Below are 22,200 nucleotides of genomic sequence, written 5' to 3' on the forward strand. Positions count from 1 at the left end.
GAAGCACTTTGAGTCAACTTGATGACAAGATAAGGCATTATATGAAATATAATGATTATAAGGGTTATTATTTTATTATCTAAGTCCATTATTATTACCTTGCTTAGGTCTGCGTCACCAATAGCTCTAATTATTTTAAAGACTGGGGTAGTTGAAATTCCACTTAGAAAACAGTGTAAGTCTAGACCCAAGGTGGAATTTTTCCCCCGGAGCAATTTTCTTTTTCTAACGAAAACAGGTTTGACTCTGTGAGCTTTTCTGATTCTTCAGAGTGCTACGTTTTGTTATCCTCCTTGCTGCTCTTCTTTGAAACCCCTCTAAACCTTTAATGTCATTTTTAGACAGGATGCCAGAATCTACGTGAAATATTCTAAATGAGGTCTTACCGGTGACCTATGCAAGGTTACAACATCTTCTTTTGACTTATAGTCATTTGTCCTTAAGATGCAAGTATTATTTGATTCCTTTTTTTGACAGCAGCTTCACACTGACTAGAGAGCTTCAGTGAATGATCAATAATCTTTAACATCTGATTTGGAGCCCTTTGTGCAACTATGAACAATGAATTTCTGATAGTTGAACATCTGATTGCTAAAAATAGCAATATTTTCTGCTATGTCTTTATTATAGTATAGGAAATTCTGTTACAAGGAAATAGTACAAAAATTGCTGCTTCTAGTGATCTGCATAACTTACTTTTATCAAACTCAAACTTTCTATACATTGTATTACAGCTATCAAAGGAGGTTGATTTTCATTTTATCAGTCCACCTTAGACTTTAAGGTCCTTTTCCTTCACCACCTCTGCATTGTGCAGATGCTTTTACATTCTTCCAATATGCATTTACTTCCATTTTTTGCTGTACTGGAGATTGCAGTGCCACAAGAGTGGAAAGAGAATTGCAGATAAAACCAACCTTATCATGCTTTTGAACCTGGCAATCATATGCAATGGGAGCAAATGGGTAGTGAGTTAACGTATTTGCTTGGATTCCAAATATGTTTGGCTTCAACAACAACAATTTTATATTGATACAGAATCTTTTCAGCATTCCAAGATGCTATCCTACAGGAATGATACTATATAAATACAAGTTGTTATTGATTTCCATCAGGATAATGGCGCAAAGCACTTGTTATAGAGAATGGATACACTATGCATTCATCCAAAGTTGATTATATTTAAACAATATATATAGAGAGAAATGAGAAAGTACAGTCTCAAACCTTGTGACATGTTCAAAACCCTTAAAGCAGATAAAAAAGCAGCATATGAACATTATAGGCTTAACCTTGCTTAGGAAGGCATGTAAATGCTAAGTGCAACTACTTGTTTTGCTCACTAAAATGTATTCAGTTGGCCTTATCTGCACTTCCAAAAATACATTTCAAATTTTCTTCCAGATTCCCTGAAGTGCTGCTTAAAGATTTTGAGAACATAATTGCACCAGCGGTCCACTTTATCTATACTTGCTTTCCACTTACATTTGTTCCTGTTTGTAGTGAATACAGTAATTTGACATTTTTGAAGTTGTAAAAAGCCAAACATAAAAAAAAATTCCTGTGAGTTTTTCTCAATATATCTCTGAGCACTTTCCCAGAGTTTGTATGTTCTTTTCTCCTTACGGCCCATTCATTACTCTGTGACTGTCTCCAAGTATCTAATCACTCATGCATTGGCCCTGTTCTAGCTTTGTGTTGTCTTAGAGATGAGAGATGGGGCCTGTGTACTCACCACGCATTCCCACTACACTGATAACAAGATCGCATCAGAAGTAATGACAACAGATGACATTTCTGTAAGATTGTTGTCATTAAATATAAGTGCTACTTACATGATTACTTCTTTAAGCGCTCCGAGACGCCGTCCAGCGTGAGGGGGCTATATAAATGCAAGTTGTTGTTGGTCTTTAAATTGTTTCGGCCCCCACACTGTGGAACTCCATTCCAGAGTCCCTCCGAATGGCCTCCTTTTGTTGGTAAAATTCTATGATTCTATGACCATGTGGAACATATCATCTTATCACCAGGTTATTGAACCTTTGCCTCCAAAGCATGGCTGAATTAATATTTTTAAGTACACTATAATTGTGTTGATTTTGGAGTTAGAACAAGTAATATTAGGGATGCAAAGGCAAGAACTGCCTGTGTAATTCTTTCAGATTACTTGATTTATTTCCCTTTATGATACAAAAAGATTTCACCAATTTTCCTTCATTATTACAGTTGTATAAATTCAATTGTTTGATTGCCTTTCATCTGTTGATGCATGCATTCCACTGTTGCAACTAGTTTTTACAAAAGTTTGTGTGCAAAGAGAGCCTGACTAAATTGAAATGAAACTCTTAATAACAAGGTGCTCAGTCACCAACTCCTGAGAATGCCTGACTGCACATTTTACAGAGGAACGCATCCATCCTGACATTTTATCATCTTTGTCATGGATTCCCTGGACAATAAATATTGCCAGTAGCAATCTTTACCAATTCACAGTGGAACATTAATCTGGATGAGTGCTATCCTTAAGAAAGGGTCATAACCACTTGTGCACAATAAAAAGATACACTGGGGAGTCTCAATCCTACAAAACTGTGTCACCTGCACTGATAGTCTTACTCCCTGGGCAAAGGTTATTCAAGCAAAAAAATGAGCGAAACACTGTAATTCTAAGGCTGCTGGATTTTGACCTTTATTTCAGTAGATGATTTATATCAGAGCAGAGCTAGAAAAAGGTTCCCCTCTCACTGCTAAGGGCGGACAGGTTTGTTGAGTGGGGTTAAGGTGGTAATCGTAGTTTTTGATATTTGATATGGTGCCTTATCACATCATCAAAACAAAATACAGTCGTTACACTTTACAGTAAACCCGAACATGCAGCCAATTTGTGCACAGCGATGTCTCACAAACATCCATGAAGTGAATGACCAATTTTATCTGGTTGTATTTGTTTTGCACCATCTCATTTTCCTCTGGTACTCATAGGAACAAAGGGACAGGAGTAAGCCAGTCAAGCCCTCGAGCATGTTCTGCCATTCTATCAGATCATGGCTGATCTGTACCTTAATTCAACTCATCAAAAGTTCAAAGGAATAATTCCTATTCCTACAATGAAAATGAGATTTTAATTTATTTTATAGGGCTCCTTTCCCCTTCTTTATTTCTAAGTCATTTAACTTTCTCCTTTTCTTTCCACTTTCATTCACTATGACGTTCCAATCCTTCCACGATCTTGCCCTTCTCCAGCTTTGCATTCACCTTCAGTGATTGTCCATGTCCTCTTCTCTTCTGATTCTGATCTACTGCTCATTCCTCACTACTTTCCTGTTGAATTTTCAGCCCAGCTTGTTTTATGGAACTCTCTCTCAAAATCCCTTCACGTTCTCTCCATATCTTCAAATCCCTCCTCGAAATGTATCTCTTCGTCCATGCCTTTGCTCAATATCCCCATATCTATCCTTTATTTCCTCCCTGCTGGTGATTCCCATTGTCTTCGTGGAGCAATTCAAGATGTTCATCTTACATAAAAAGCTGTTGTGCAAGCTGTTGTATATGCAATCCTGACTTAGAAGTTGTTATTGTCAGGGCTGACGGGTGATTCATAATAATAATAATCCTTGCATTTGATATAGCGCCTTATCACATCTTCGAGACGTCTTAAAGCACTTCACAAAATATATTGTAAAGTGAATTGACTGTATATTTTGTGGGCGAAATGCAGCAGCCAATTGCGTACAGTAGTGTCCCAAAAAACAGTCGTAGATTGAGTGAGCCCTTTTTTTGGTTAATAGCCACTTAACGGTGAAAACGTGGGACTTTCGGTGACACCTTTTGAACCTTATCTAGAATAGACAGTAAAACGGTATCAAACACCTTCAGGAGAAAACTACTATTACTACTGTACGTGACCTGCATTGGGTCGTGGTAACCTCTGCACCTGAAAATTAAAATTTTGAATTCAGGAGAAAATGGGAAGCAGAAAAGTATCTTGGGGTGTTATGACTCATTGCTCACTATGTCAGAACAGTGTGAAACAGCAGTAAACAAGGCAAACAGGATGTTGTGCTGCATTACTAAGTCAGTTGAGTTCAAATCCCCCGACGGCATACTCAAACTATATAGTGCTCTTGTCAGATTGCACCTGGAGGACTGCTTACAGTTCTTGTAACTCAGGGCCTAGAGACAGTGTAGAGGACAGCAACGGCGATGATCCCCAGTGTTAGAGGAATGAGCTATGAGCAACAATTAGACATAATAATTTGGTATAGCAACTTTCACATCAGTGACTGCGTGATTTCTGTGTTGTGGGTGAAAATGATAACCAAGTTGGCATAGTAATGTCCCATAAAGAGCCATAGAGTGAGTGATCAAATTAATTTGGGGTGTTGTTAGTAAGGACACTGGGAGAAACTCCCTTATATTTTCGAATATTGCTGTGGGATCTTTAAAGTCCATCTGAACATCACATCTGGAGGACAGCACCTCTAATATTGTAGTAGACCCCAGGCAATGTGATTGGGGGGATGGAATTTCAGAGGTTGGGGGGCAGAATGGCTGAAGGCTCTCCCGCCAATGGTGGGGCAGGTGGGTTGGGGGATGTGGAGCAGGCCAGAGCCGGCTGAGCAGAGGGAGTGGGCGGTTGATAGTGGGTTAGGAGGTCGCAGAAGTAGGGTGGGGCGAGGCCGTGGAGAGCTTTGCAGATGGGGACCAGGATCTTGAACTGGATCCTCTGAAGGATAGGGAGCCAATGGAGTCAGGCGAGAATGGGGGAGATGGGTTCACGGAGTTTGGTGCAGAAGAGGACACGGGCTGTAGAGTTCTGATTATCTGCAGCCTGTGGAAGGAGGTGTTGGTGAGAAAGCACCAAGACGTCAGAACAAGAGGACATGGATTTAGAGTATTACAGAGGAATTTCAGGACAGACACCTGGAAGGTTTTCTTAATCTAGTGAGCACCAAATGACTGGAACAGGTTGCGAAGAAGGGTGGTTGAGTGCTGTGATGAGAAGACATCGGATGCGAAATGATGGGCAAGGTGGATTTCTGGAAAGATGACATAAAATTAGCCAGAGGGCCTTCTCCAATCAAACCAATTTTGTGATCATATAAAAAGGAAGGAAGAAACATTTTAAAGGAAAAAAGCAAATAATGGAATATATAGTTGTGTAAATATTACCAAAGGCACTGTCCATGTTAGTCAATGAAATGTTAATAATGATTTATTTTAATGTTAATAATAATAAATAATAATCTTTGCATTTGATATAGCACCCTATGATATTGTCAAGACGGTCTCCAAGAAGTGTAATGGCTGGATATTTGTAGGCAAACGTGACAGTCAATTTTCGTAGCAATATCCCATAAACAGCCATGAAGTGAATGACAAATTTTATCTAGGGGGATTGTTGGCCAGTACACCGGAAGAATCTCCCTTCTCTTTGCCAGTAGTGCCAAGAGAAGTTCCAAGTCTCAAGGCCCAAGTCCAAGTTCCAAGCTGTCCAGTCTCGTGGCCTCAATCACCCTTCTTGGGAATTCTGTCTGACATCAAGTCCCAGACAAGAGCCACTTACTCCTGCTCAATGTTGGCAAGAGAGAGCCCCTCCTGCTTGACTACTGGCAGTGCCTCCTTACCTCGGCTGCTGACACTATCACCATCGATGGCTGCACTCTTCACCTCACCAAGTCAATTTGAAACCTCTGTATCCTTTTTGACCCACAGCTATTCTTCAAACCCTACATTCATGCCATAACCTGTTCAGCCTTTCCACCCCCCCCCCCCCCCCGCAACATTGCCCGTTCCGCCACTGCCTCTTGCCAATACTCTGATCCACACTTTCATTATGTCCTGGCTTGTCTACAGCCAACTTGCTGCTCAATGGACTTCCCAACTCTTTCCTCCACAAGTTGCAGATTATTCAGAACTTCAAAGCTTGTGTCCTCTCCCGCACCAGGCTCCGGGAACCTATCACTCCTGTTCTTGCTCAGCTTCACTGACTCCCCATTCCTCAGAGAATTCAGTCCAAAATCCTCGTTCTTACCTTCAAGGCCTTCCACTGTCTTGCTCCCCCCTACATCTCCGACTTCATAACCCCATATGAGCCTGTCTGCCCCTTCCACTCGGTGGACCTTGGCCTGCTTCAAGTCCCCTGCTCTTCCCACACCGCCATTGGTAGTCGGGCACTCAGCATCTCTGCCTCCACACTCTGGAGCTCTATTCCCCAATCCCCCTGCCTCAACCCCTCTCTTGCCTCCTTCAAGTCCCATCTGAAGACCTTCCTCTTCGATCGTGCCTTCGGACACCCACACCCACCCCGCCAGTCCTCCTCCCCTTCTGACCCCAACTCCCAGCGAGGGTCCAAAACCCCTGATTATCCATACCCTGGGATGTCTTTCCGACGTGAAGGGCATTATACAAGTGTAATTTGTTGTTGCCAAGGTCTTTAACATCTATCTGAACAGGTAGACAAGATTTTGGTTTAAGGACAGCACTTTTACACTTAAACATTAAAATTGTTGGAAAAACATTTAACCATCTATTCTAGTAGATTTCCAGGGTTTCAGCAAGTTAAAAATTAAAGGAAAGCGGTATGTTGGTAACAGTGTGGAGGGAGTCATAGGTAGAATACTTAGCACTTTTATGTGCCCGGCGGGCTTTTGTTCTTTATTAGATTTCTACTCTTGAATAAGCCTCAGTTGAAGCATTCCTCTGCAGAGCCGAAGAGGCTAATATTTCATGGTAACTGGAGATAAGGTGGGTTTGCTCAGCTGCTACCAAGTAAGGGATCCACTCTGTTAACCATGATTGATTACAATCTAATTGTTCTCTTTATCCAGAGCTGTTCACAGTAATATTCAAGGCGCGTAGCAAAGAAACAAATTCCTTCTTGATATTTGTTAAACAGCACCATCTCACCAAACTGTGGAGGCTAACACTTATTCTCTACAGAGGCCTCCTGAAGATTAATGGTGAAAGCTGATTAAAAACAAAATTCTGTGTGATGCACAGGAACATAGGGACATAGAAACATAGGAGACCTCAACGAGTGAGACCTTGATTGGTGAGATATTATTATTATATTATTATTATTATATTATTATATTATCTGGTAAGCCTTTGACTTCCACCCTGAGATTTACTTGGAGCCAACGTCTTATGAATTGACGCTTCACAGCTAAGTGATATCAAGTGTAGCAATTGCTTTTGTAAGCAAATACAACCATTTGTGCCTCCCAGGTCCCATAAGCAGTGATACAACAACAATAACATCAAATTGCAATTATAAAACTTTCTTCACACAGGAAGCATCTTGGACTGTTTAAAAGCGTTGTGACTTGATGCTGAGCCAGGGGGGATAATGATTGATGGCACAGCTGAAGACTAAAGTCTCTGACACGCTGCTTCGGGTGAAGGGCATAAATGTAAGTTGTAGTTGTTGTTGTCTTCAGGTGTGATTTGTGCAGAGAGGGGGCAAGGCAGAGGGATTGAGATAAGGAGTTCCAGAGATTCAGGGCATAGTGGATGAAAGCACGGCTGCAATTGTAGAGCAAAGGGGATGATGGACATGCAGCAGACCCGAGCCAGTTGATTATAGGCCGTGGGTAGAGGAGTGGGGTGTGAGCAACGATGAGGTGAACAGTCAATTAATCTGGAACATTGTTGGCCAGGACATGTCAACTGAAGTGCTTAACATTAATCTTCCTTGAAGAACCGATGTGGCGGTTTAGCAGTTAAAGTAATAGTTCCACTGAGCTCACCTGGCTTAAATGTCCACCGTCCACTGTCCATCCTACCGTTCCACCCTCGGCTCCTCTAAATCGTTGTTCTACTCCAAGACAATCTTGGAAGCTAAGGACAACCCTAGGCTCCTTTTCTCCATCACAAACTGACAACTCCGCCTACCCTCTCATGCCTCACCCATCCTCACCTCAAATGCCAACTGCGAGGCGATGTTGGACTTCCTCGAATCCAAAATCGAGGGAATCCGTTCAGCTGCCTCTGCCATTGCAACTGCTACCCCCCTCCATCTCCTCCTCCCACCCCAGCCCCTACACACCCCTCCCTCCACACCTTTGAACCTGTCTACCCCTCCTCCCTCATCACCACCATAACCTGTATGAAACCCACCACCTGCTCCCTGGACCCATCCCTATACCCCTTCCATACCTTCCAGCTCCACCTCCTTGCCCCTCTACTCACTGACACCACCTCTCTCTGTCCTCTTTTACTGTTCCCACCCCTTTAAAAATCACTGTCATCATTCCTATCTATAAAAAAACCTCCCTGGACCCTTCTCTACTCTCAAACTACCATTCCATCTCCAACCTCCCCTTCCTCTCCAAGGTCCTGGAATGAGTTGTTGCTTCTCAGCTTCACTCCTTCCTCTCCCGTCACTCCCTTCTTGGACCCCTCCAATCGGGTTTCCGTGCCGCCCACAGTACAGAAACAGCCCTGGTCAAAGTGACAAATGACATTCTGTCCATCTGCGACCAGGGCTCCCTCTGTCTCCTCGTCCTCCTTGACGTCTCTGCTGCTTTCGACACTGCCGACCACTCTATCCTCATCCACCGCCTCTCCTCTCCTCTCACCTCAACGGCACTGTCCTTGATTGGTTCAGATCATAGCTCTCACACCACCTGCACTTCATCTCCTCAAATGACTTCTCCTCTAGTCCCTGGACCATCTCATGCGGCGTTCCTCGGGGTTCTGTCCTTGGTCCCCTACTCTTCAATACCTATATGCTCCCTCTTGGTGACATCGGCGGCAGACATGGTGTAAACTTCCAAATGCACGCGGATGACACTCAATTGTACCTCTCTGCCTCCACCCTTGACTACAAGACCTGTCAGACATTAATTCCTGGACGAGAGCTAACTTTCTTCAGTTAAATGTCAACAAGAGCAAGGTTCTCCTGATTGGCTCCCATCAGCGCCTCCTCACCTCAGGCGCTGGCAGTATCACCATCCATGGATCCTGGTCCTCACCTTCAAAGCCCTCCATGGTCTTGCTCTTCCCTACCTCTCCGACCTCCTAACCCCCTACCATCCTGTTCGCTCCCTCCACTCAGCGGGCTCTGGCCTGCTTCACGTCCCCCGTCTCGCTCACCCCATTATCGTCGGGCGAGCCTTCCGCCACTCTGCACCCACCCTCTGGAACTCTATCCTGCAGTCCCTACGTCTCACCACCTTCAAGACCCACCTCAAGACCCTCCTCTTCGACCATGCTTTCGATCTCCCTGCTTCCCCCCTTGCCCTACTCCCTTCCCCAACCCGACCCTCAGCTCAGGTCCGTAACTCTGTCTGTCCAGCGCCTTGGGACATCCTCCCAACGTGAAAGGCGCTAAATAAATGTAATTTTGTTGTTGTTGTACTCAATCAATGCTGGGGTTTTTAGTGAATAGGGCAGGATAGTGTAATATTTTGTAATTTTCGATACCTTGAAACAGTACTTGATGATTTTCAGTACAGCTGTGTGGTATGTTCATGTTATTACACACCACATGCAGCACACAATTTAGTTCAGAGAAAAATAAAACAACTTCAACGTTTTACACATATTCATCAAAGTGTAGCACAAAATGAAGTCTCTGAGCCCAGACTGCAGCTAGTCTGAAGAGACTCAAACCCACAGCTCAAGGGTTCAGCAAAATATTATTTAGCATATTGAATTAGAAATTTAACATCGCTAAATGTTCATTCTTATCAGGAAAGAGCTTGAAAGTGAGTTAATTATAAAAGTTGTCTTAAATAATAATATTTACATTTGATATAGCACCTTTCAAGTTGAGTGTTGTTTCAAAACACTTCACAGGATATACTGTAGAGTGTACTGTTGAGTGAATGTACTATAGAGTGTCTGTATTTTTTAGGCGAACTCTGCAGCCAATTTGCAACAGCCATGAAGTGAATTACCAATTTTATCCAGGGGATTATTGGCAGGGGAGAAACTCCCTTCTCTTAGAACTCCCTTTGAATAGTGCCGTGGGATCTTTAACATCTGAACAGACAAACACAACCTTGGTTTAATATCTCATCTATAGATCAGTGCCTTATCAATAAAGCACTCCCCCAGCACTGCACTAGGGTGTCAGTTTAGACAATATGATTTATTATTATTATTATGAGCTCAAGTCCCGATGCGCGATTTGAACCCACGATATTCTGACTCAGGGACAAGAATGCTACCAACTGAGCCAGGCTGACACAACAACACAGTATTAGCTTCTACTGTGCAGAAAATATTTATAGGATAAAATTGCCATTGTTTCTTAACCCATTCCTTCATTGTGTTAATTGATATCCTTCTGAAATGAAAGGTATCATATCAAATGCAAGAATTATTATTACAGGTATGTTATTTTCCATTCAAATTATTTTATAAATGTTGGGTTTGGTTTGCATTTTAGGGCTATTATTACAATTGTGGAAATACTGCTGATATTTGAGTAGTTTTCTTGCTGTTAGACTAATGTTTATTTGAGTATCTTTGTCGGTAAACTGAAAATTAATTTGAAAAATCCACTGGCCCAGGGAGATGGATATTTCCTTAAATGTTTCGGCCTACTGGGAGTAAAATGAAATTGGATCTGTAGAAGTTCTAAATGTGAATTTAATTAATCAGAAGCCAAATTTCTACATACAAGTAAAGTTATTTCAGAACAAATGATCCCTGAAGCCTGTTGATAACTTTCTCATATTGTTGCCATTAAACAGAATTGCAGCTGTTTCAAGTTTCACATTACTCCAGACAAAATGCTAAAGTGTTTATGAGCTTTTTCTGATTACTTATATTAGGTAAAGGCAATATTAGGCCATGCAAAGCAGAAGGTTGCAGGTTCATTGATCTGAGCCAGGCATCAATTAGAGGGCTACACTTACCCTGAGCTCCCCTGTGATAGGAGAATGACAGAAAACAACAACAAAAACAAATTACATTTACTTAGGGACTTTCACGTCAGGAGGACATTCCAAGACATAGGATAGTCAAGGGTTTGCACCCAAGCTGCCGGCTGAAGGAAAGAGGGATGGAGAGCAAGGGAGGTGCTGTTGGGAAGATGACCAAAGGTGCCGTCAAAGAAGAAGGTCTTGAGATGGGTCTTGAAGGAAGCAAGGAATGGGGCAAGCAGAGAGGCTCCGGGATGGAGTTCCAAAGGATGGGGTAGAAACGCTAAAGGCCAATCTCCAATGGAGGAGGGGGCAGGACAGAGCCATGGAGTAGTCCAGTACCCACCAAGCAGATGAAGTGAACAGGTCTGTATCGTTTTAGGAGGTTACAGAAGTAGGGCGGAGCAAGACCGTGGAGATCTTTAAAGGTGAGGATAAGGACACTAAACTCGATCCTCTGGGGGATGGGGAGCCAGAAAAGCCAAGTGAGGATGGGGTGATCGTCTCATGGAACTCACAGAGAAAAAGAGGAAAATCAACCAGGTTGAGGAACATATGCTACTGAGCCTCAGATCATGACAGACCTTTTAATACCATTTCCTCACCTTTCCCCCCATGCCTTCCCCAGGTATCCATCTATCTCCCTTTTAAATATCCCAATTGAATCCACCTCACATGTTCACAACCCTCTGTGTGACAAAGTGGTCCCTGATCTGATGTCTATCTACCCAGCCACTTCAGCATACAGCTCCTGATCACTGTCTAGAGATCTCTGTTGAAAGGATAGGGGTGGTGGCCTCATAGTTGAATTGCCTGCCAATTCTCACTTTCAAGTTTCAGACATGAAGAAATAGTCGCCAAATGGTCAATGGAGGGTGCTTCATCCAATAAATAGCAAAAAAAAGTCAGACACTTTCAGTGGGGAGGAGAGAAAAGTAAATAAAGTTTATTATCGTGTTTGTGTACTTATTTGAAAGCAGACAATACTATGTACAATGGGGAACAATCAATAATAGATGACTACGGAGCCCCTCTGCATTTGCCCCCTCCCTTACCTCCTTCAAGACACTATCATTTATTTGGGGATAGTGATTGTGATCAGCTCTCCACACACCTAATGTCACTGCAAGAAGAATTTCTGTATTATTCCATTCTGTGTAAACACTGCCAAGGTCAGTAAATTTACTGTCAATCGGAGAATATTACATGCATAATGCCAAGGTCAGTAATATTTATGGAGAGGTAGAAAATAATATGTTCAAAATACCAAGGGCAGTAAGTTTACCGTCAGGTGGAGAATGATCTCCAAACCATCGACTTCCAGGATGATCTAACCAACAGGGCTAAATTAAGTTTATAGTGGGCAACAAAAGCTATGTATAAATGTGGACGTATAAACTTCTCAACACCCTTACATTTTGGGGGATAAAAATATAAAGACAACTAGATTCTACCAGTAACACTGTGACTCAGCTTCACTGCTTCCTCTCCCACCACTCCCTCTAAAAAACCCTCCAATCGGGTTTCCGTGCTGCCCACAGCACAGAACTAGCCTTGGTCAAAGTGCCAAGTGACATTTTATCTATTTGTCTTCTCATCCTCTTTGACCTCTCTGCTGCCTCCTCTCACCTCAACCTTCATGGTCCTGTCCTTAACTGGTTCACCTTCTACCTTTTGCACCATCTCCACTTTGTCTCCATGAACAGCTTCTCCTCCAGCGCCTGCATGTTCTCATGTGGCATTCCTCAGGGCTCTGTCCTTGGTCCTCTCCGCTTCAACATCACATGTCCCCTTTTGGTAACATCATTCGCAGACGTGGGTTCAACTTCCACATGTATGGGGATGACACCCAACTCTATCTCTCTGCCTCCACTCTCGACTCCAGGACAACTGCTGTCCTGATGGAATGTCTATCAGACATTAAGTCCTGGATGAGAGCTAACTTTCTCCAGTTGAATGTCAACAAGACAAGGCCCTCCTGATTGGCTCCCGTCAACGTCTTCACACCTCATGCGCTGACAGCATCACCATTCATGGATGCACATTCCACTTTACTAAACCAGTCCGAAATCTTGGCAGCTTCTTTGACCCCCAACTGTCCTTTCTCCCCCTCATCCGCACCATGACCCACTCTGCCTTCCCCCACCTCCGTAACATAGCCCAGCTCTGCCACTGCCTCTCCCCTCAGGCTGCCGAGACTACGCTTCACAGTAAATCCTGTGAAGCTCTTTGAGAAGTCCTCCTGACGTAAAAGGCATTATAACAAATGTAAGGATTACAAATATCCAGAGCAGCCTGCTTCTTGTTGGAAATGGACAGATATTGCTGACAATCAGAGTTCTTGTTCCTGTATTTTGGATAAGAATAAGAACTTGTTTACACAGGAACAGTAATTACTGCAATCTGGCCCCCCCTTGCTTCAGGCCAGATTCTGGCTTCCAGACAATTCAGCACACTGTGGTTCTCCTTTAAACTGTGGAGTATAAATTCCTTCTCTTTCTATTGCTGCTATATCAGTAAAAATGCTATGTGTCACTGTGCAGTATGAAGATTGTTCCATACAGGTGATATAAAATAAAAAGTTGTAGTTTTGAGGTGGATTTCATGTTATTGTAGTCTTTAAGCAATAAACCTTGCATTTGATATAGTGTTTGTTTCGTCAATGAAAGATCTCAAAAAGCTTGTTATATTTTTTATTATAAAGCATAGTGATTGTGTATCTGTAGGTGAACACAGCAGTCAATTTGACAAGAGTAATGTTCGCAAACAGACATTAACTGAAGGACCAATTTATCTGGAAGATTGTTGGTCAGGACACCAGAAGAAACACCTCTTTGTTTTTTGAATTGTGTCATGTGATCTTTACATCCAGCAGAACATTTGAAATCTCCTCTCAGGACGGCACTTCAACAATGCAGCATTCCCCCAGCACTGGATTGTAGCGTCAAAACACTTCACAGGTATACTGTGAAGTGAATTGACTGCACATTTTGAAGGCGAAACACAGCAACCAATTGCACACATCAGTGTCCCACAACCAGTTGTGGATTGAGTGACCATATTTTTTTTGAGGGATTAGTACCCCTCGAAAGTGATCCGCCAATCAACTAACAATCAGGTTCCTACTTATGGCTTGTAAACAGAGACATGTGGAGTAAGGAAACTTGCCTAACGTTTTGCCCTGCCCGGTAATCGAACCCAGGTCCTCTTGCTTGAGAGGCGAGTGCTCTAACCACTAGGCTACAGGATTTAAGAAAGTTGCAGAGGTTGGATGGGCGAAGACCATGGAGGACTTTAAAACTGAGTCAAGGATCTTGAACTTGGTCCTCTGGGCGATTGGGAGCCAGTTGAACTTGCTGAGGATGCGGTTACAGGCACACAGAGCCTAGTGCAGGACAGGACATGGGCTGCAGAGCTTTGAAGCTTGTGGAGGGAAGAGTTGGGAAGTCCGGTGAGCAGAGAGTTGGTGTGGTCAAGCCTGGACATGATGAAAGCATGGTTAAGGGTTTTGGCGGTATGAGAGGAGAGTTAGTGGCAGAGGTGGGAAATGTTGCAGATCGCTATGTAACTATGACATTATGATATGTCAATACATGGTTGAAAATTGTACGCAGTAAATGTGCACCATGGTTGTCTTCAGATCCAAACACTGAGAGTCTGGGCTGGCAGGAGGTTGTGTGTGTGTGTTTGGGGGCGACACACTCATAGACCAGTAAATAAATTACAACATTAATTGGCAACATTTTGCAATGATCTATTAACATTAAAGGTTGCAATTTTCGCCCACTGTGTTCTGAATATTGAAACATCTGGAGTTCTGTCTAATACCATTTTTCAAGGGCACCAAGTTGAATAGATCAAAAATCAAATTACAGAATGAAAATGTTTTATTGAAGTCAAAGGCTTAAAACCCACTGTGAGATTGTGCCATAGAACACTTAAACCAGATGTGGTGCTGTTCAGCTGCAACAAACAGTGACTAATCTCATTTGAAATGTTCTTTCTAATAGAAACTTCCTCCTGTTAATCTCGCCTCTGTGAAATATACAAAGGATTTACCTGAGACGACAAGCAATGAGATTAAGAAAAATTCATGTCCTTTACGTAAGAATATCCAATCAGGTTTCCTGAGGTAACACTGTGCATCTAAGGTGAATAAAGGAAAGAACTGCAATGTATTCATCACTTGGTAGGCTTGCCTGTTCAGAATACTGGAATCTAGATGACCCTCTATGGTGGGGTCAATAATTCTGAATCCTGAGCCAGATAGTCTGCAATACTCCATGATATGACAGATCATCTATCCTAGTTTGGCAGCAGGACATGGAGGAGAAGACCAGTCACTGAGGCCAGTGTGTCTTCCCACTAAACAAGCAGTAGTAAGCTTGGTAAACAGTGTCTATAATAGCAAATTGTTTTTCATAGGTTAACCTCACTCCAACAGGACCCCAATGTACTCTCTGGTGTCCCAAGCTTTGGTTCTTACCAACTATACCTTTCAGCATATGGGATTAGGCAAGAAGGTCTATGCCCCTCCAATGAGAGAGTGTGCTCTCTGTTTCAGACAAAGGGAAATGTCTACGCATATGTGAAATTCTCAGTCTGATTTGGATAATTTTAAGCATTGCAGTGGGTTTCTCTGCATGTGGCTGAGCAAAACGGAAAGACTCACAGTGATTACAATTTACAACAATTACTTTGTTCAATGGTATAGGCTCTGTATCAAATGAAAGGATTATCAATAATTAGAAGAATGAGCCTTTCAGGTCAGAGAATTATCAGTGTGTTTGATTTATAAAATACAGTGCAATACAACTTACATTTATGGAACGCCTTTCATATCAGGAGAACATCTCAAAGAGCTTGACCTAAAGTTTGACTAAACTGCAGATTAAAGGGATAGCAGTTTCAGAATAAAGGAAGAGATATAAATAGAATACTCATTACTCTTAATAATAATCCTTGCATTTGATATAACTGTTTATCACGTTTTCGAGACATCTCAAAGTGCTTCACAGAATATACTGTAAAGTGAATTGACTCTATATTCTGTGGGCGATATGTGGCAGTGTCCCACAAACAGTTGTGGATTGAAGTGACCAATTTATAATTTTTTTAAGGAATTATTACCCCTGGAAAAGTGATCCACCAATCAACTAGGTTCCTTCTTACCTGCTAGGTAAACAGAGGGGTGTGGAGTAAGGAAACTTGCTCAACATTTCGTCCTGCTGGGAATCAAATCCAGGTCTCTCGCTTGCGAGGCGGGTGCTCTAACCACTGAGCTACAGAACTCCACACTCCAGGACTTCAGGACTTTCTTGAGTGTGAAGCAGTAATAGTCAAGAGATGTTGATACTTGTACTATTTTGCCAGTTTGCTGAGCAATCAACTAAGCAACGCACACAAAGATAGTTGTGTCAGAGTTCCTCAGGTAAATCAGGTCACATGGCAAGAAGTTTAATGGAAAATTATTGAAAAATGACATGTATTGTATTGCAGTTCATCTTTTTGTCTGTGTAGCTAACGTAAGATAAACATATATCTGATATATACCATCCTTTGACTGAGAGGTTAGGGAGAGGTTAAACTGAGGTCCTGTCTACCTGTTCAGATGGACGTTAATGACCTCCTGGCACTGTTTGAAAGAGAATAGCTTCTTTCAGTGTCCTAGACAACAATCCTCAGATAAAAACTTATCATGATGAGATTGTTGTCCAGAACATTAGTAGAAACTCCATTTTATTTTCAAGTAAAGTTCCTTGGGACATCCTCCTGATGTGAAAGGTGTTACACAAATGTAATTTTGTATTGTATTGTAAGTATTGTCATGGGATCTTTAATAGGACCTGAGTTAAACATCTCATTTGAAGGTTAGTACCTCCAGTATTGTAGTGCCCTGCTGACTCCCTACCAACTGCTCGCTCCTTCCGTTCATCGGGCTCTGGCCTGCTCCATGTCTCCCGCCCGACCCGCCCTACCATCGGTGGCCGGGCTTTCAGCCTCTCTGCCCCCACACTCTGGAACTCCATCCCACAGTCCCTTCGCCTCACTTCCTCCCTTGCCTCCTTCAAGGCCGGTCTCAAGACCCTTCTCTTCAACCGTGCCTTTGGTCTCCCTCCCACCTCTCTGCCTTCCCTCAGCCCTACACCACCCTTCCCCCACGCTCGGGCCCTGACACCTGACTGTTCAGCGCTTTGGGACGTCCTCCTGACATGAAAGGCGCTCTATAAATGTAATTTTGTTGTTGTTGTTGTTGTAGTGCTCCCCCTAATAGTGTATTGGAGTGTCAGCCTGAACTATCAGCTCCGACAAAGTGTTTGAACCCACAGCCTTCTAAATCAGAAGAGAGTGCTGTCAACTGAGCTATTTACCTGCGACACAAATAAATGGCCTTGGTCAAACATATTTCAGTCAACCAATGCATTAATATTAAACAGTACCGCTACCAAATATGCAATGATGGAAACTTTGCGGAACACAGATCTGTAAACATCCAAGTGCACATGATGTAATTAGGATTGCAATTCTATTTCACTATTATATAATGCTGCTTGTTATTCCAGAAACAAGTAGAGTGTAAAATAATAATGATTATGGGTTGCATTTCACAACTTAGGGAGTCAAGAGTCTAAGGCCAGCATTAACTCACACCATATTATGCAACGCCTTCCACTGATTAATTCTGTTCCAGTAATCCAAGATGGTCTCATTGGTGTCATTCAATTAAGCAAAGATTAGTGACCTTTAGACTGGGATCTTTCATCAATCAGTCTAAGATAGACATCTTTGCGGTTAGATAATGTAACGTTAGAGATTGACCTATTAATGAGTAATAAGCCTTCATATTATTTATATCTATGGAAAAGATGTTAACTAAGAAATACATTTGTTAATGATTATTTTCTTTTAGTAAGCATATCGAGTGATTACAGATTTCTCAGTTTACTAAGATTGATATTGATAAAAAATCAATACGGCATTATTGAAATAATTGGAAAGCGTAAAGTCATGCACAATGTTTTATATGTCTATTCCATTTTCATTGACTTAATGTAACATTTATGTTCTTATGACAACCACAGACTGGTTTCACATTTTTGAAGGTGAATATTATTAAAAATGTAAATTGTAGAGCAAGATATAACCCAATTTGGTGAAAATTACCGTTAAAAAATATTTAAGTTAATTCAAAAAATGAATTAAAATTTCTTGGTATGAATTATACAGCAGCAAATTTGTAAGTCAAAGATCTCTTGGTCCCAGTATGGCTTTGGAGACACTGCTTTTTTTAGGGATAATGAGAATTCAGTGATAATGCGTGGAGATGGCTATTTAAAATGCAGTTTGTGATGACGTTTCCTAGATTGCATATCTGAAGGACAGGAAAAGGGGTTCTGAAAAATCATTGAATAAGACAAACAGGCATGAGGAAGATACTATAAAAATGTAACATTTTGCATCAAAGGATTAGATTAGCTGATGTTGAGTAGTTACAACAATACTGGAGATAGGCAGAAAGGAGAGAGAAAAGTAATAGGCATAGTGTGAGTACTGCAGCAGTGGAAGGAAGGTAGGAATCTATCAGTTTGTGATGGGTTATGATGCGTCACCTTTCTTCTTGCTTTGGAAATAGAAAATAATCTGCCTCTCTGACATTTGGTATCAATAGAAGCTGATAATCCAGTTTGCCATGAATGAGTATCTTTCATTCCATTTTGTTTCCAACAGAACACGTCTCATTCAATAAAATAAAACTGACTGGACTCAAGTTTAAGTGCTTCTTATTGATCAAGTCATAGATCAACATGACAGTGAACTTATGGAGAAGTGCAGTAAATTAACGTTCATCGTCGAATTAACAGACAAATGTGATGATTAAAGCAATAGATAATACAGTATTAAATAATCCTTGCTTTTGATGCAACACCTTATCACATTGAAGAGTCTCAAAGTGCTTTACATAGGGTTTTTTGTGTAAAGTGCAGTGACGGTGTATTTGTAGAAGGAAAACGATAGCCAATTTTATGCACAGCAATGCACCACAAACAGCTGTGAAGTGAATGACCATTTTTTGTTTATCTGGGGAATTGTTGCTCAGGACTTTGAGAGAAATTACCTTTCCTTTTCAAATAGTGTCAGGGGCTCTTTAACATCTATCTGAACCATCACCTGAACAGGCAGATGAGAACTTTATTTAATGTCTCATCTAAAGGATGGTACCTCTAACCATGCAGGACTACTTCAGCAGTGGATTAGAATATGAACTCAAAGTTCTGGCATGGGGCTTGAACCCACAACTTACTCCTTCAAATAGACACTGGAGCTACCAACTGAAGATTACTAACCCTTTATTAGTATGCGTGGAAAGCATAACATGTTTGTTTTGATTTGAACTGCACCAAGATAAAGGGAGTTTCTCTCAGTGTTCTGGCCGACAGTCTTCCAAATATTTGGTGTTCACTTCAAGGCTGTTTGCGGGGAATTTGGTTTCCACAAATTGTTTGTTTCGATTGCCTACAAATGGACAGCCATTTGCAGTAGAAAAGTCCAGCATTAATCAAGCATTAGATGAATAACCAATAGATCTGGAGGGTTATTCACCAGTACATTGGGATAAATTCCCTTTTTGCTTTGAATAATATATGTGATCTTTAACAGTGAACAGCCAGTCAGGCCCTCGGTTTTACATCTCAACTGAAAATCAGGACTTCCAGAAATGTATCACTTTCCCAACATTGTGCTTCTTGGTGACAGTCTAGACTGTGAGCTCAAGACGCAACGTGAGCATCCTACCAACTGAGACAAGCTCCATAAGTGCTTCAGTCACACTAATTTTAACTTCTGGATATAATATTTGAGCTGTCAAGAAATCTTTGACTTTTACAATTAAAATATATAAATATAATAACAATGTAGTATAATCTACGGTTTAAGAGACCTACAACCTCTAGTACAAGGTCAGTTAGTTGTGTAATTTAACAAATGTTCATTCAAGGGAGGTTAAATACGTCACTCTGATATGTCCTTATGAAATGACAGATGTTTACCTGCTGAAGTAAATGAATGATTTATGAGCTGATGCTCAGTGCCCTCCAAGGTCAAGCTAAAAAAGCTAACCATTTATTATATCAAGTTGCTGACAATCTTCAGATGATTGAGCCACATCTAACCTAAACACCTAGGAAATGCATGACAGTGTCACACACAATTTACCATTGATGTTATTGAAGGATACTTTCTACCCTGAGTAATGGAGAAAATACTTCTTAGATCCTGAGATTGGTTTAGACAGTGGATTAGGCAGGAAAAGCTAGAGAATACTGTAGTATGAACAGTAAGTGCCAAGATCAATTAGCTTTGTTCTTCAAAGAATTTCCAACAGTACATCAACTTCACTTAAATTCTCTTTCCCCTCAATACTTCTTCATCCTTTGATGTTAGCACAGTTACTAAATGATAATAAGGTTTGTGATTGTGTGGTTAATTGGCAGCCTATTGATGTTTATTACCAACCTGTAAACAGATTGATTTTAAAAAGATGCAGCTAGCTGGAATGCAAATTGAACCCAGGTCAAAACACATTGAAGAATGTTGTAAGCAGGGTTATAATGGGATCTAAATGATGATATTTATGACTACTTAGCTGTGAATACCAATTTGCAAAATAATAAATTGAGAGATTTGTAAACCACAAAACTGACAATGTCTGAAAAAAGACCACCCATTCAGCAAATTGTTTTGACAAATCTCATACCAGTATCACAATTTGATATTGATAAATTCGAAATTGCAATTTGTGATTTGAATCTGGGTCCTGAAATTCCATATAAAATATATCCTCATTGCATATTCATATGTTGTTAACTTGATGATCATTACCTTCAAATGTAAGACTGTGTGACATTTTGGAAAACAGTCAAATTCACCTGTAGTTTAGGAGTCAGTTTTTTACGTTCTTCCATCTGGAGATTGATTTTAAGAATTTACACAAACCTTGTATTGCAATTTAAATCCCAAATATCCCTTTAACATGCAGCATTGCAAACACAATGGTACAAGACGATAAGTATATTTTTCACAATTATTGATACTGCAACCCATTATATTTTGAACATACGGCTCGGTGAAAAGCAGATGATTAATGACAATAATAATAATAATCCTTGCATTTGATATAGTGCTTTATCACATCATTGAGACAGTCTCAAAAAGCTTCGCAGAATATATTGTAAAGTGAATTGACTGTGTATTTTGTGGGCGAAATCGGCAGCCAATTGTCTCACAAACAGGCGTGGATAAAGTGACCAAAATGTTTCTTTTTTTTTACACCCAGAATGTGATCTACCAATTGACTATCAACCGGGTTCCTATGTACTGTTAGGTAAACAGAGGCATGTGGAGTAAGGAAACTTGCCTAAGGTTTCACCCTGCTGGGAATTCAACCCACGTCCTCCTGCTTGTGAGGCGAGTGCTCTAACCGCTATGCTACAGGGCTCCACAAAATTACATGCACGAGTAATGAATCGCAGGAAATAAGCTACCTCCAGTAGATATCCGTCCTTGGGTGGGCTTGAATCACCAACCTTTCGGTTAACAGCCGAACGCGCTAACCGATTGCACCACAGAGACGATGATATCTCCTTGGGTGCAGTGACATGTTAACAATGAACTGTCAGATTATATGAACGTAACCCACCAGTAGTACAGAGTAGTACTTCTTACCATTTGTAGAGAAACAGCAGGCACTCAGCCCTCTGTGAAATCGTAATGGCTCAATGCAGTGGAGTTAACAGCACAGGAATGTCACTAGAAGTACAGTATACTGGGGCATGTCTCCATTCAGTGCTTGTTAGCTGCAGCAGAAAAAGCTCCTCACTGATTTTTATTTCTACAATTTGTGAATAAAATGTAAATAAACCGCAATGAAAATCCTTATTTTTTGGGAAAGCTGCTAGGACTTTTTTTCAGTTGGTCCACAATCAACTATAAAGTAGAGGATGTTCAAAGACATTGAGAGCCCTGGTAAAGATCTGCAGTTGTAGCTTTGCACTTAAAGTGATTTCACCGCTTTGGGTATTTGTACGTTGTTCTAAATCAGTGAATATAATTAAGTACACAGTAACAAAATTAATTAATAATAAAAATCATTGCATTTGACATATCATCTTATCACATCGTGGAGACGTATCAAAGCACTTCACAGAATATATGGTAAATTGAATTGACTGTTTATTTTTGTAAGCAAAATCAGTGCCAACACATTTCAGAGTTACTTGAATTATGTAATGACACATATTCAAATAACAGCTGGTGAAATCCAATA

At 41.2% G+C, this 22,200-nt stretch overlaps 1 non-coding gene across 1 annotated transcript; it reads right to left on the reverse strand.

Annotated features, from left to right (window-relative positions):
• Positions 1-21,432: 21,432 nt before the first annotated feature.
• On the reverse strand, positions 21,433-21,506 carry trnan-guu. Its single transcript has one exon. It is a non-coding gene; the product is annotated as a tRNA-Asn (tRNA).
• Between the last annotated feature and the right edge of the window lie 694 nt (positions 21,507-22,200).

The sequence above is a fragment of the Callorhinchus milii genome, unplaced genomic scaffold (genome assembly GCF_018977255.1).
Source record: "Callorhinchus milii isolate IMCB2004 unplaced genomic scaffold, IMCB_Cmil_1.0 Scaffold1, whole genome shotgun sequence".
Classification (NCBI taxonomy): domain Eukaryota; kingdom Metazoa; phylum Chordata; class Chondrichthyes; order Chimaeriformes; family Callorhinchidae; genus Callorhinchus; species Callorhinchus milii.